Source organism: Centruroides vittatus, unplaced genomic scaffold, assembly GCF_030686945.1.
Source record: "Centruroides vittatus isolate TY-2023 unplaced genomic scaffold, ASM3068694v2 contig_352, whole genome shotgun sequence".
NCBI classification, from domain to species: Eukaryota; Metazoa; Arthropoda; class Arachnida; order Scorpiones; family Buthidae; genus Centruroides; species Centruroides vittatus.
In genome coordinates, this window is record NW_027122175.1 from 1185403 (window position 1) to 1200764 (window position 15362).

A 15362-nucleotide genomic window follows, 5' to 3' on the forward strand; every position below is an offset into this window, starting at 1 on the left:
GTATACAATGATCTTACCAGGAAAAATTCGTCCTAATACAGATTATGAAATCGCCTATTTTTCTATATTTCAAGACTATCAATTGATAATTTATATTACAATGTTATCCTCCTAGACAATAAATTTTTCATACATCTTTCCTCGTAATCCAGTTGCGTAAACAAGAGATAGAGGACACATTTTTTTATATAATTTAAGACTATTTTTGAAGTATTGAGCGTAAGAATTTGGCTCGTGCTTGTTCTGAAGGGGTTAGAAATCGCTTAGTAAAGCCACGAGTATGATTTTTTTTCCATATCCATCTGTATAAGAGGTGTTAATAATTAATGTCTAACGCTGATTTTAACTCAAAAAGAGCACTTAGTAAATGCATTCTAATGTTGAAATGTATTAATTAGGAGGCACTGGAAAATATTTTATAGTGTTTAGAGCCATACAACAATTGATTCTCCAGTTAAATATGGAAGATCTTTAAGCGAAGTGGCATCGATTTCGAGATATTATTGGAATTAATTTGCAAAATCCTTCGTTACGGTATCACGTTACGTGCTCCTGTAAACGTGATTAAAAACAGATTTATCTAATATTCGTGAAATCTTTGCCACTGTACTTGTTTGTCTCGCAGATGTCAGCGATAAAGTGACAGATGTCAGTCACGTTAAGGATTAAGTAGGCCCTATGACGTGTCAAACAGCTGGAATACAACATTGTAAATGGTATAATTCTGTGCTGTAAGTGAGCAGTCTGGGATTGTGTTGAACTAAACAGTTTGAACAAAGAAAATTTCTAGCTACTGACTGGAAAGATAAGATACAACTTTTCAAAGAAGTCTGGTTACAATCGTTGCTTATTTACGACTGTGGCGTGTTATTCTTTCACATTTTTATAAAATATCATCAAATTTTGAATTAATAAAATGCTAATTTGTTAACAAGAATGATTAATTATACTTAATTAAAACGTGTTAAATGATTGTTCTCGAGATAAATTAACTCATCGACATAGGAGATCTGATAGGAATCTCTAGTCGTGGGTTCGGATCTTAATCGGTTTTAATCATTGTTAATTTATAAACCTTTCCACAGCTTAATCTATAACGAATTCTTATTTATTTATTATATATTATTATAAGTTAGAAGAAAATATTATTTTGCTTGTGTTAAAAGTGCTGATTCTTGAAACGCAGCAATTTTAGTACTCAAATAAGGCTTTGTGCACCTAAACAACAGCTGCAAAATTGCATTTTTTTGTTTTAAAATATAAAAATTTTGACAAAAATAATTACAAAAATGCAAGATATTTGCTAACATTTATTCACGATACAAGTATAAATACTGAAATTGCAGTAAAATATACCTATACTAGGATAAGAAAAAGATTAGCTTCAGTTATAGGCCTATATTAGGCAATATAAGGGAATTTTCTGTTATATTGGCTCGTATAGACCTATAACTGAACTTTTTATTTAAGGGAATTTTCTGTTATATTCCTTTAAATAGGGAATTTTTAATGCTTATATTGTTCATATTTATATTTTTAAGGCGAAATTTCCAAATTAATAAGAGATATAATTACAAATTATTCATGTAACTGTTATTTAAATGATTTAGAATTTAAATTAGATGATTAGAGATAATTTTATTTGTGTAAATTAGAGCAAAATAGAATGAAAACCATCTGTAAACCATTCTAATTGTGTTGTAACAGATAACAGACTAATAAGACAAATAGATAATAGATTAGTGGGGGCTATTATCCTTTAGACTTTATCCTTAGCATGTAGCAAGGAATAACATTTGTCAGTTAATTATTCTACTTGGGTGACTTTGAATATAATCTAATTAAGCGTTTAATATATTGATTGTTTTGCAATTTTCTTTCTAGCAGCTACTTGACGAAGGTGATGAAAACTTAAACTTAATATAAGCTATAAATAATGCTCTAATTAGAGAAACGAGTGGCATGAAAGTAAAATTGAAAGCTCTAATTTAAATAAGCTTAAAAAATTTAAAATATTTTAAACCTTCGACAAAGATAATGAAGATTAATGAAAAGTTATCTTTCCAACCGGTCGCTCGCGAGCACCGCAGACTAAAAGCATGGTTTTTGTGGTATTTTATGTAATTTAAACATAAGTAAATTATTTTTAAGGTTCTAAAACATTATTAATGTTAAGAATTTAATGAATTTTTCCTTGTAATGAGCTTAAATCGTTGTTAAATTTGAACGAAAACATGTATTAAGTTAGAGGATAACAAAGGATGGTTTCGCTTGATTTCATAAGTTAAAGAGTATTTTGGCCTCACCTCTATCGTCTTTACAATAATTTAAAGATAAAAGGACAAAAAAATATATAACAATTTGATGTTTAAAGGGCTCAAATATGTTAGAGGAAGTAAACAATCAGTGTTTAGAGCACGTATATCCTACATTCTATTTAATAAATAAGAACAAAAGTAGAATAATAATAATATTATAAATAGGGCAAATCAATCGATAGCCTCATTTGTTTATAACATAAATCATTTTTAAGCAATTTAACAACTAAACTTATGCAAATTATTAATTAAATTCCTCATAAATTTGTATCTTAAGGTAAAAAATTTTACTATAATTTTCTTCCCTTTCATAGCCTTGTTTTTATTCTATAAAAATTAAAAATTATTTTTTTATTCTTTTTATATTAAAATAATTAATAAATCTTCGAAGAGAATTGTGTAGAATAATTTAAAATAATATGCATCTAGTTCCAAGCGGATATAAAGGGATGCTTGTTCTGTGCTGCCCTCTGGTGATACAAGATGAAAGTATATCTGTGGAATTAGGAAATATATTTAAAAAATAAATAATAAGGATGTTGATCTTTAAAATGTATTTTTTTAAATATACGTTTATTAATTTTCAGCCTAAAAAGTAAAATTATAGAAACATTTTTGTACGAAAGTATATTTGGGGGTGAGTCAAGTTAGTTCTAAAGTTACTAATGGATACTCCGTTTTTCAATTGAGGTTTTTAGGAGACTTATTAGCAGATAAATTGAAGACGAGCTCTTTATTGAGTTTAAGTTTAGTAAAGTCGGAAAAATCCTGGCACTTTGTTGAGGAAAATTATCAAAGAAAAGAATATTTAAGAGAGAAAAGGCCTTGAGATTGTTTGCAGAACGTTTATATTTTATTGTTACCATCCCAAAAATAGGAACAAAGCGCGGTGAAAGGCGCAAACTGTTGCGGTTTCGTAGTCGAGACTGGGCCTATCCAACTCGTTGGAGCGTTGTGGAATTATATAATGAAGGCCCCATTTGTTACGGTGAGAGAAGCCAAGTTAGTCAGGCGCTGAGTGGTACCACAATAGTGTTGGACCATCCATCTTTTTCTTCTTAAACAGAGTTGTCATACACGTGACAGAGGCCGTGCGTGTGTTTTTTACACCATCCCACCAGAAGGAGGGCTTTCCTCAATAGCTTTATTTATATCTCCCTCCCCACATTTGGGATTATATAGAATTTTGCAGTTGTCGTTGGCAGTTTCTCACTATTCATTGGTGGAGAAGAAGCCGACGATAGGGCAGTAAACTTAGAGACCACCCGCTGCTTAATAAATCGCCTTCCCTCGAACCAGGTGTGTTTGACGTTTTGTGACTTCTGATGACATTCAGTTTTGGCTCCCGTTTAAAAAAATAAAGGAGTTTCTATAAGGGGAGAAAAACCAGAATGACTTTTAATAGAAGGGCATAGCATATTTGACCATACAATCGTGGTACCGGTTGTTTGATTTCTGTGAGAACTATGGGTGGATAGGTTGTGCCACCTTGGCTCCAGCTGCGATGACTGGTGTCTGGTCGAGGATGAACGGGATGGGGCCTTGTTGCGGTTTGACCTTTCGCAATGGCCACAATACCAGAGAGATGTCGGGGAGAATAGTGATACCTGTAACCAGTTGTAAAACAGGGCAATACGATGTCTGTCGGGGGTTCTCCTAACACTTTAACTCGAATGCTATCATCATTGCCAACAAATTCGAAAGATTCTGACAGTGATAAATATTCTCTAAGTGTTTAAAAAGCGAAAACACCAATTTCTTTCGAAATTGCTGAAGTCCCGCAAACTGGGATGCCGGCTTCAATACGCCGAATCTTTATAAAGGATGGCACATTTTTTGAATAACCTATCAAATAAAATGGCACGAATACTGTAGATTTACAACTTAATTTAGAAAATAATATGGAAGATGATTAGATTAAACGGATATGAAACCTAGTCTCGCCTTCCGCCATTTCGTTAAACAAACAGAAAGAAGGACGACCGGTTGAAAGTCAACACTCCCTTCTGACAGCTTAATACAGATAGGATTACTTTGCAACAGAAGCGAACATTCTCACGTCTCAGCTAAGGATTAACAAACAGGGATTTTGCAACCCGCTTTTTGGCTTTATCACTTCCCAACTAAATCGTACAAGCATTGCCATCAAGATCCCGAATCCGAAAATTATCATAAAGGCAAAGTATATCTTGTATCGAGTTCGAGCATCCCGTGTAAAATGCGCAATCGTACATCTGTACACGGACGACTTTACAATGTGCCAAACCACTCGTACATGGAAGATAATTCGCTAACAAGCAAATAGCAATTAAGAAGAGGGTGAGAAAGAGCTAAGGTTGATAAATGTCTTCAATATCGAATTCCGCTAATTGTCTCTGGAGAAAGATGTGGATTAGTCAATAAATTGCTCAAATCTATTAAAAGCTGCTAAAGTTGGGTAATAATTGAATGAAGGACAATGTAACTCCTCCATAGATGGATCCTACACCACGTTCCTTACTTCGAATCTTGAAATTTAAGAATTTAAGGACCTTAATAGACGCGTAGATCTGTTTAATTAATTAATTTAATCATATTTTATACTGAACTACATCTATTTAACATTTTTAAGCGTTCGATTTTAACGAAAATTGTGTTTAATTTAAGTTTAAAGTGACTTTTTATGTTTAATTTTCTAATTAAGCGATTCGATTTACTTTTTTTTAACACGAGAAAGTTTAATTAATTGTAAAAAGTTGTTAAATTTCAGATTAGATTTTTAAACAAATTCTCCTTAAAAAATCAGTTTTGTTTTTTTGTATTTTTTAAGGCACGTTTTCACTTAAAAATAATGATTTGAAATTTAGTTTTAATTGTAATTAATTTAACAGCATATTTAATCATTTCTTATCTCTTTTAAAGTGAATTTTTTAAAGCTAAATTACAGTTTAAATTGTAGAATTCCTTTGTCTTTTTCTTTATCGTGTTTTAATTAATGTTCAATTGTTTTTATAAGGGAAAATGATGAATTAAATCTTTAAAAAATTCATTTTAATTAAGGAATAATGGGAAAAACAGCATCCTAGACGAGAATTATTTTCCTTTCTAACTGATCCCTCCTACAGCATTGTGTTTTATTGTTCGTTAAGTATTGTAACTCGACTTAGATCCTATTATCCGGTTGCACACCGTATACAGTTTGGACTTTGTTTTACAGCCTTATTAAACGAGTACCTGGATACATGACAATAGGAAAGCGGTGATAAATGGAAGGGCCCTCATTGTTCCCCATCCCCTCATAATTAGGATACGAAATGGTTTGGAGTAGTGAATCCTCCGTCTCTCCATTCCATTAATCGGCATTAGGGAGGCAGCCACAGTGCATTAGTCTGGCACTTTCTGTGACACACGCATACACTCACTTTCGATAAAGGTTGTTGTCAATGGGCTCGTCGTATCACATGACTCAGAGGATGTGTCCAGAAGCCCTGGATTAACTTTAGAACCAAGTGTCACACTCGGTAATTCGGTTAGGCAAACCGCTTATTGGCATCGTATAACTCTTCTCTGGATCATAGATACGGAAGAGAAGCGATGCCGGTTAAGGCCCCCTTCTTACAGGATGTGAAATTGGGCCTCTCCGCCTTTGAAGTGGCGGAACTTTTAGAAGTCAGAACCGCGCGCGGATTGTCTTGTTCGTCAGAAACAGATGCCTTTTTGTAACATTAACCATGTGAAGAGCGGAAGATAAAAGTTGACGTGTCCGTTATGGATGGTCCTGCTTTATTTTTTGGCATGTTAGCACCTTATCGCAATAATGTGCGAGTGTTGTGAAGAAAACTAACGAAGCCATCCACTAACACCCTCTATGAAATTCAACAGCTTAACCATCGCCGACTTAAGCTGCCATGGGTTTCGTTTTATCAGTTTAGCCACAAACGTTCCAACCATAAAAATTGTATTAGCAGACATATAGATAGACACTACGAAGAAGGCTACAAAATTAATCATTTCCACCCTTTTACCTCATAAATTATGACTCAAACTCCCCGGCAATCTTTATAAAACCAATAAAAGTACAAAATTTGTATGAAAACCTCATAAAGTACTCTATTTCGGAGCATTTTAACTGATAAAAAAATTATCCCCTTTTGTATGGATATAACGTAGAATTATACGTATTGTGGAGTGTATTTTGTAACAAAAGTAAAATTCTCACGACCTCTGGCCAAGATCCTGGAGACTGTCAGCAGATTCAAGCTAAACCTAAAGTGCCAATCCACTTATTGAAAGTAGAGATGAAAATCCCTAATAAAAACAAGACTGTTGAACGATAATGAATACACTCGAGATTTTATAAAAGTTCCCAGCATCATAATAACTTATCTCCTGACAAATATTGACACTGATAATAAAAATAAGGAGAAGAGTCGGACACGTTCTTCACTAATATTAAAATCTCCATGCAGATACAGTTATGAGAATAAAATGTTTGCCAGAGATAACGAGAATGATTCACAAACTGATATATATGTATTTTTTTTTAATTAATTTATGAAGTCCAGTGGCTTTCGTGAAGATTATAAAGGTTTTTTTGATGAATAAATTCAGTTTTAGACCTTATTTTAGGGATTGGTATAAAAAAATTGCCCTAGAAAAATATTTATTTAGCTGAAACTCGGGGCTGAATTTGCACATAAATCATACAAACTGCGGCTTGGGGCCTCACATTTTGTTTGTAGTTTAAGGCCTAACAAGATGGAGGGAAGGGCCTGTTACATGTTATAGTCTGGAGCCACAACGAGTCTTCATATCCTGTGCCTTAAGAGAACTTATAAGGCTCTGAATTTAATCCTCATGTGTGATGCTTCTAATGTGGGGTTTCTTATATTACTAGAAACCTCACAACTAAACGACTCTCGTATTATGAGGTTTCTCATAATACGAGAGTCCATTCTTCTTTGTTATATGATAAGGAGATTTATATTGACACTCTCTCATAATGAGGAACCCATAAATCCTCATATAATGAGAAGCTGATAATGAGGATCCTCATAGATGAAACTCTTATTTATAAATCACAAGAAAAAAACCTTATGCCATACATTGTTTATTACAAGAGTATGAGGCTCCGTATAATACATCATTAAGGAGGCCCTCGTGTAAATTATGAGGTCTGTCGTAAAGTAGTTTTAACTGTTAACAAAGATTAAATAATACCAGAATCATTTTTCATGTATATCCTGTCAGTGGGCCGTCCCTAGTTTTAAAATTAAGGGCTCCTTCTCACCCTCTTTGTGTGAGGCACGGGTTGAATTTTCATTATGACGATAGGGCCATACAAATCTATCCATTTTCTCCTCACCGAGCAGAAGGAATGATAAATGGCTTTTGTCGATGCATTGAAGTGCAGCAAAGTCGTGCAGGACCCATTACTATCGTCAATGTCACAGACTGTGTCAACACGTCTACTGACCGCTAACAGTTCAGATTGTCCGTTTTGGGTCGATAACAGGGTTAGCAGACAACTTTGAATGGAGACGTTAAGGCGATACCCTACTGACCCTTACTGGCCTTTCGCATGCCTGGGATTTCTCAGCAAACTCTCCCCACAATGGGCGGAGTGGGCACAACCCCGTTTCTATTAGGTGCGAGTACGTAGAGGATGAAGGAAGGCAGTTTTTGACCTGGTTTTCTCGCCCCGTACAAAATTTTGGAGCCCGAATTACGTGTCAACAAACTAGAAAATACAGTCTAAATTCCGTATTCGCGCCTTTTACATTATTTAAATAAGTTATAACCGAGATAATAGGCGCTCCACCCTATAAATTTTTAGCACGAGACTCAAGCTTGGAACGTCCTAATCCCGAATGTATTCTGTCATAAATTGGGAGATGCAGCAGACCTTAGAGCTTCTTCCTTCTTCTCCTTCCTTTCTTCCTCCTTCCCTCCCCCCGTTTACAGTACTAAAATTGGAACTGATCGAGAGAGAGAGGGGGGACGTAACCCTTTCAGGAATTCGAAGTCACCAGCCAAATCGTAAATTTAACCAATAAATTACGGGATAAGATTCCATTTGTAATAATTCCTAAAAGATAACTTCCTGTAATTCCGCACGAGCGAACACGTCTTCCGAAACCGACTAACTTCTCCGTTACGTCAAAATGATCCTCCCCCACCTGGAATCGGATCTGTAGTTCGGTAAAGGGATTTGGAACGGGGGCCCCCAGTTGCTGGAACAAACACCCATGGTCTCACGGCTCCGTTCGAGCGTTTGATGCGATTTTCGGCGGTGTTAACAAGGAGAACGAGGCTTGAAATGATCGGCCAACAACGACTCTTCATCAATCAAAGTCCGATTTCTGATTGGAAGAATCGTTTTCTGTGAGTCAGTCTTTTTACGAAAGCCCCCTCTCTTCTTTTTTTTTCCTCCCTCCTCCATCCTTCTCTGTTCCATTCTCCCTCCCGCTCTTCTCGGGAGTGATGGCGCTCCGGATCGTCGAACCATGCACGATTGGCAACTTAATGCGGTCGAAAGCTAAGCTGTGAGACGTCCAAGGACCAGTTCATCATGTCCTATACGTGTTTGGGTTGAGAAGAGACGGAGCGAACACAATGGTGTTGGGGAGGTTGGCATGGTTTTGACAAGGGGACGGCTTCTTGCCAAAATCTAGCCTCCCTCGCTCTTCGTAACGATCCCTCATATATCACTCGTTGGACAGTCCCGGGAACCACCAAAACCGCCAAATTCGATAAACATCCATTGTTGCTTAGATAAAGTATTGTGCAATTAAACCCGGATGAGAAAACTTGGGCAAACATTGGCGATGACCCCCAAATTTGCATCGACTTTTAAAGGTCACGCCTGGAATTTTTACAATTGATAACTGCACACGGCTTTTATACACTGTAATAAACCAACGATTAACGTTATGTTACGCATAAAATCTTATTTATAATTTAATTACTCACTTTTAAAATAAATTGAAGTCCAAAGCGTTGATTTAATTGTAATAACTCGCAGCCGGATTCGCACATAAACTTGAGTCTGCAGTTTAGGGCCTCACTTTTTTACATATATCATCTGTTGCAGGGGTAAGGCCTTTTATGATTTAGGACCTCGACAATTATAGTAACTCACACGGTTATGAGATTAAAATATATATTTTCAGGTCAATTTACAAACTTAATTTTGACCTTAATGCCCTAAAATACACAAAGATTGCGAGCAGAATCGACCCTATTACCTTAAACTTGTATCGATAGATCTGAACTATTGTATAACGGCCTGTCCCCGTATAAGAAAAACCATTTTTCATAAAGCAAAAAACGGAACTTACATATGATAAATGATTGTCCAACCTTTTGTCACCTTCGTTCTGTAAACATAAAACGACAAAAGATAGAAAAATATATGGAAGGAACCATAAGATTTTCACGTCCGAGTGACCTAATTTCTTGTTTGTTTGTTGCCATGTTTTTATTATTATCAAAACATTTTTAAAACCAGGAAGTTGTTCGTCAAAGTCGAAGTTATATATCTAAAATATGGACCAAAAGGTAAATAAGTTAGTTCTCTCTCTTTCTCTATTTCTCTCCCCCCCTTTTCGACAGGTGGTTTTTGCCATCCCTACCTGTATCCCACGACAATAACAAGAACCACTATTAGGGTACAATTAAAGGTATCACTTTCCCAAACATGTCAGTAAACTGTGCAACCATGACGAACAACGTAACAATAACAATGAAGTAGCGTCACAAATGGACAAAGAACAGGAAAGGACCCATGGAATTTACAAGCCCTCTGCATTCTTTCTACTACCCTTTTTATTTTTATAAAACTGCACCAGAGGGCGTTAGTTGCTCGGAATGTTCCTCCACCTTAAAGTAAAAAGAAGTTGACAAATATTTTATGTGGTTCCTAAATTTAATTTAGTTTAATTAATTTGGGCCCTTATCTAGCTTAAATTTTGATTCTTTTAAAATCTATTTTCGAGCGGTTCCCTTATCTAAGCGATCAAAACTCTGTTTTATAACACTCTAAACAACCCCTAAAATGTCTAATTAGAATATATTTTAGTCTAAATCTAATTATTTAAATTTTTTCTAAAGGCCTCTATACGTATTTTTTAATGTTTTAGAGCCTTAAGATCTTGTTCCGGAGTTCGTTTCGTCTTTCTGAGGCCTGTTTCTCTCATAAACAGGGCCTTTTAGATGAGATAGAGCCCTTATTTAGTGAAAAATATGCGCCTGCATCTCTCCGAAAGCCTAAGGTAGGTAAATTGGGGCCCTAGCCAGCTACAGATATGGGATCATCTCTCTCTAAAAGCTAGAAAAATATACAGAATAAAATTAATAAAGCAAATCAAAATAGATTTTCAAAGAAAATACATTTAATTTGCAGCATAGAGAGGTCCTAAAATTTAATCTTTTATATAAAAAAGGCATATTAACGTAAATAAAAGGGCATTTATATTGTTTTATTGATTTAATTCAGATATTTTTATACTTTTCGTAGATAGGTAGGCCCCATATTTGTGACCGGTTAGGGCCTCTACTCGATCCTCTCAAGCCCTATTTCTGATAAGATTTTCATTCTAGTAGCATAAAAATATATCTAAAGAATATTTTAATATATATTTTATAAAGTAGAGTTGTTAAAATCTTGATTTTCTGTAAGTTTTCCAAATAAACTCTAGAAGACTTTCTTTAATAATTAATGTTTAACGATATAATAATTAAATTTTCCAGAGAGTCTGGCCAAAGGAGTAGAAAAGTCATTTGGGGCCTCAATACAGAGAGGCCCAGGATTATTGTATTTTACATAAATAACAAAAGACAAAAACGATAGAGTAAATATATTTTATTTATGTATTTTTATAGCTTCGTAGATAGATAGGGCCTTATTCTGCGCTACCATTGTGCGGGGCAGCTGGGGAAGGCCCGTAGCTAACTTAAGGATCTGTAGTGGTTCCTACTCCATAAATTAACATTATTTTTACTAACAGAGAAATTCTTTCTGTTTAATAATGAAACACTCCACCCATTTCATTTGTTTAAAAAAAAAAAAAAAAGGAAAAATGGGCCCGCTCTACTCCTGACGAGGTCTCGACGGCCCTTCTGTGAGTACAGCTTTATTAAACAATAGAAGACTAGACTTAATTTTAACGCGCTACACTAGAAAGAATTTATGTAAAAAAAGTCCGTGTTCCTAAATGAGGAGCCAAAAATTCACTCATGAAAGTCACGACGGAGCATTCCAACTAAGTCCTATCCTGCACCCACCAGACTGATAATTTACTTTAAAACCCAATGAGATCTTCCACAGAACCATCATCATCCATGTTTCTACGAACTTTATAATGGTTTAATGGTAGCATTTTTATACCAAAGAGAATATTATACGTTATATAATAGAAGAATACATACACATATATATAATACCCCAACAAAGAATCCATCCATTTAATTCCGGAAAGCTATAAATTTTCAAGAATCCCACTAGAGAATTGACAATATAAAAAGGGGCCCCCGTACCGAAGTAAGGAATCGATTCTCATTTTTGATATTTATGTCCGGTTTATGATAATTAGGCCACAGAGTGCTAAAGTCATCCTTCCGAAAGACCTTTATACAACAACTCTGCACCATACTCTCCTGGGCTAAAGAGCTTACCTCTTAATACTGATCTCCTGGCTTCTGTCACTCGACCCCATCATTTATAGACCCTTGGGGGTCAACTCGTGTCCGAGAGACTTTGAAACCAGAAACTAGGAAATGGAAAAAAGGTGCTATGTTAGACTATACTACTATCTATCAAACTTGGAAGCTCTTTTTTGGTGTTAACTACCGGTTCAAGTGACCGTAGACGGGCACCTGACGATGACCTGTTACGTTACACTCTTCCATACTTCACTGCATATTCTCTTTACCTTACTCCAGTGTAACCTTCATCTTTCGATAATTTAACGTAGAAATTATCAAATTTTTATTTAATTTTCTTTAAAAACAATACTTTTAAACACGGAGTGATTTACGCCAAGTTGACCGATCTACCGCCAGATGGCGCCACTATTAGCAAATTGTTCTCCATATTCAACACTGTGTTTCATTTTTTATCTTTTCCTCATTATTTTTTTTAATTATACGGATTAAAATTAAATTTGATTTGTTAAAAGTCGAATTTGTATTAATTTTAAGTGAATTAAATTATTATTAATTAGTAAATTATCGAGTTTAATTACTGGAAGCGTATTGGATTAACCGGGTGCAAAATGGCGTTATATCAGTTAAAAGAGAGAGGAAAAAATGTATGTTAGTGTCTAGATTTATGGAAGAATATGATGCCTGACAGTAAAAAAATGAACGTTGTAGATCCTCAAACACCGACTCCACCTGGTAAAGAAAAATCTTTGAAATTCTCAATTCTCTGACGTAGTTGTAGATGGAAGAAGGGCTGTCCTCGGATTTATCTTAAAGACAAAAGCCGAATAGAAGGCTGCAAAAAGAATCTCTAGAGTTTTACAAATTCTTCGGGGATAGGATTTTTAGTAGAGTAGTTTTTTTCTTTTGTTTAAGGTGTTGTGTATTTATAGACAAATCGACTGTCCGAGGGGATATATGAGGCAAATCACGGCTCCTGAGATATCCTGAGGAAAGTCGACGACAACGTGTATTCAGATATCCAAATCCGACAGAGTATTTCCTTTTAAAAAATACTAGAAAGAATTTTTATTCCTATAGTTATTTCTATTGTTCTTTCCATTTTTATATCTGTTTATATTTTAAGCTGGCTCTGCTTAGGGGCGGAATTAATTTCTGCTATGGTCTAGTTGTCGTAGCGAATACAGAAGAGGTTATGGCATAAGTTTCCGAAATCCCTCTTCTAGTACTTTGCAAACTGGCTTGTCAATAAATTGGGTTTCTGCATCAAACCCGGTGTTTCGAAGTGGTCTTTAAGTACCCTATACGGGTTTATATCAATATGGCCTCTTAAACTCCTAGGCCCTTTGGAGTATGCGAGTTCTGATTCACTTAATTGACATTTGAGTGGTGGCGGGGAGAAGCCGGTGCCCTTTGTAGGTGTATGCCTTTGTAGGCATATAAGTCATATTTATACGTAGAGAGAGGGCAACGTGTGGCACCAGGTGTCGGTTCCCGCGACAGAAATGCCTCCGAAAGTGACAAAGCAGAGAGGAATGTTTGCTCTCGTTTATATTTACGTCGGAGAGGGTTAAGTCGTCAGCTGTGCGTTGCGTGGATCGACTGTTGACACAGGCGACGACAGCTCCGTGTGAACCAAACCGCTTGCGTCAATGATGGATACCGAACGCCTGCGTCTACTTCCCGGAGTCGAGTTTCCTACAGAAGCCATCTTTCGGGACCTCCCATGCGTTACGACGCATCTTACCTTGCGTGATTCGCATTGGGTGGTCTTTGCCATAAACCGCACGTGACTTTAATGAATTTTGATGTATTTATGACGAGCGCGTGATAAATTGCTTCGAATTATAGAATCTTATTCCAGCGTTGGACACCAAAGCTTAAATTCTTTGGAATTTGATGGCTTCGTGTGCATTAAATTAACGGAAAAGAACACACCGAACTCGAGATGAGTCCTTAAATTTCAATTTAATGATAACTCTCGAGAGGTGTCTTACTTCGGGATCCTTGCAGAGAGTCTTTTTCCTTTATCCGTTTTGTCATCTCCCCTGTTTCATATGCATTTTAAAGATGCTTTTAACATTATATAAAGTAGACTATGCAAACTTGATGGTTGCTAAAACCCGATTAATGACACTTTCGTAGAGGATATTTATATGGTTTTCAAAATCATGGGTGGGGAGGAAGAGACGAGGGTCTAGTATCGCGGTGTTCTATATAATTACATCGGGTTGAGTTCTGTGATAGATTATGTTGACGCAGACGTACATAATAAGAAACCCGAGTCGGCCCTTGTACAATGGGGAGGTGTCGTTGGCTGCTCACATATGCAGTCGCTTTATTACCGTGTGTAAATGAGCTGAGTAAGAGTTTTCGGATCGCGTAATTCGTCAATTTCCTGTTCGAGATAGGGAAGAGGCACGGCAGATGCTGTCTAGTTAGAGGGGGAGCTGGGGGTATCAAATATTGATTCTCGGTAGGCTGTTTTAATTAAGACAGACTAGGACTCCACGTGTAAACACTTCCTTTCAACAGGGACCCAACTCTTGGATCAACACTGGGTGAAGTACACTTGTCTTACAAATGTGCGTTTTCCAGTTATTACTGAGGGTGTCATACTATCGAATAGCAACTGTGTTAGGATGGGTGAATCTTTTAAGTTTTCTGTCAACAACCAGTGGATGGTGGCAATATCCATGTCTTGAGTGGCCACTTGGAGCACCGCTGAGAATAGACCGCAAAGTGAGGTACTAATACCTTTCTCCCCTCATTCGGGCCACTCAGTAATGTTATTGGAATGTTGGTCACATGTTCCGATCTTTTATTGGTCGCGACGGTCACGTGATCTCCAACGGTCAGTTCTTTTTTTTAAAGTACGATGCACCCTTTCCAGTTTAAGAGTTTGTTTAGCGATTTTAAGTGATGTCGGACACCGAAAGACGAAAATAATAGTTTTTATTCTTTGCTTTTTTTTACAATTTTAGAATTGAAACAGATACTATCTGTTCGGGTCAACAGCTGTCTAAATTCTTATTTCTTGGAGATGTGCTCCAAAAGTTTCCTATCAAAAGATGAGTACCTTGGTGAAAAATATAATAAATAGTTTAAAACTAGGTTAATTATTGCTTCACGAATATTATATTACATTTCTTCGCCGAGTGCGAGACACAACCACATTTTCGATTTCTCGCTACAACTCGAATCCAATTTCCCCCATTATAATGCTAAACATGATTACAGGATTTTATGCGGGATACATTCTGCATTTACAACTTTATTATCCACATTTAAACGCAGTTATTTATGATTTACCTCATTACAATACTCTACCCTACAGAAAATCATGCCAAACTCTACACCCTTCTGTGCGAATTTTGTGCACCACCAACAATGAAAATTAAT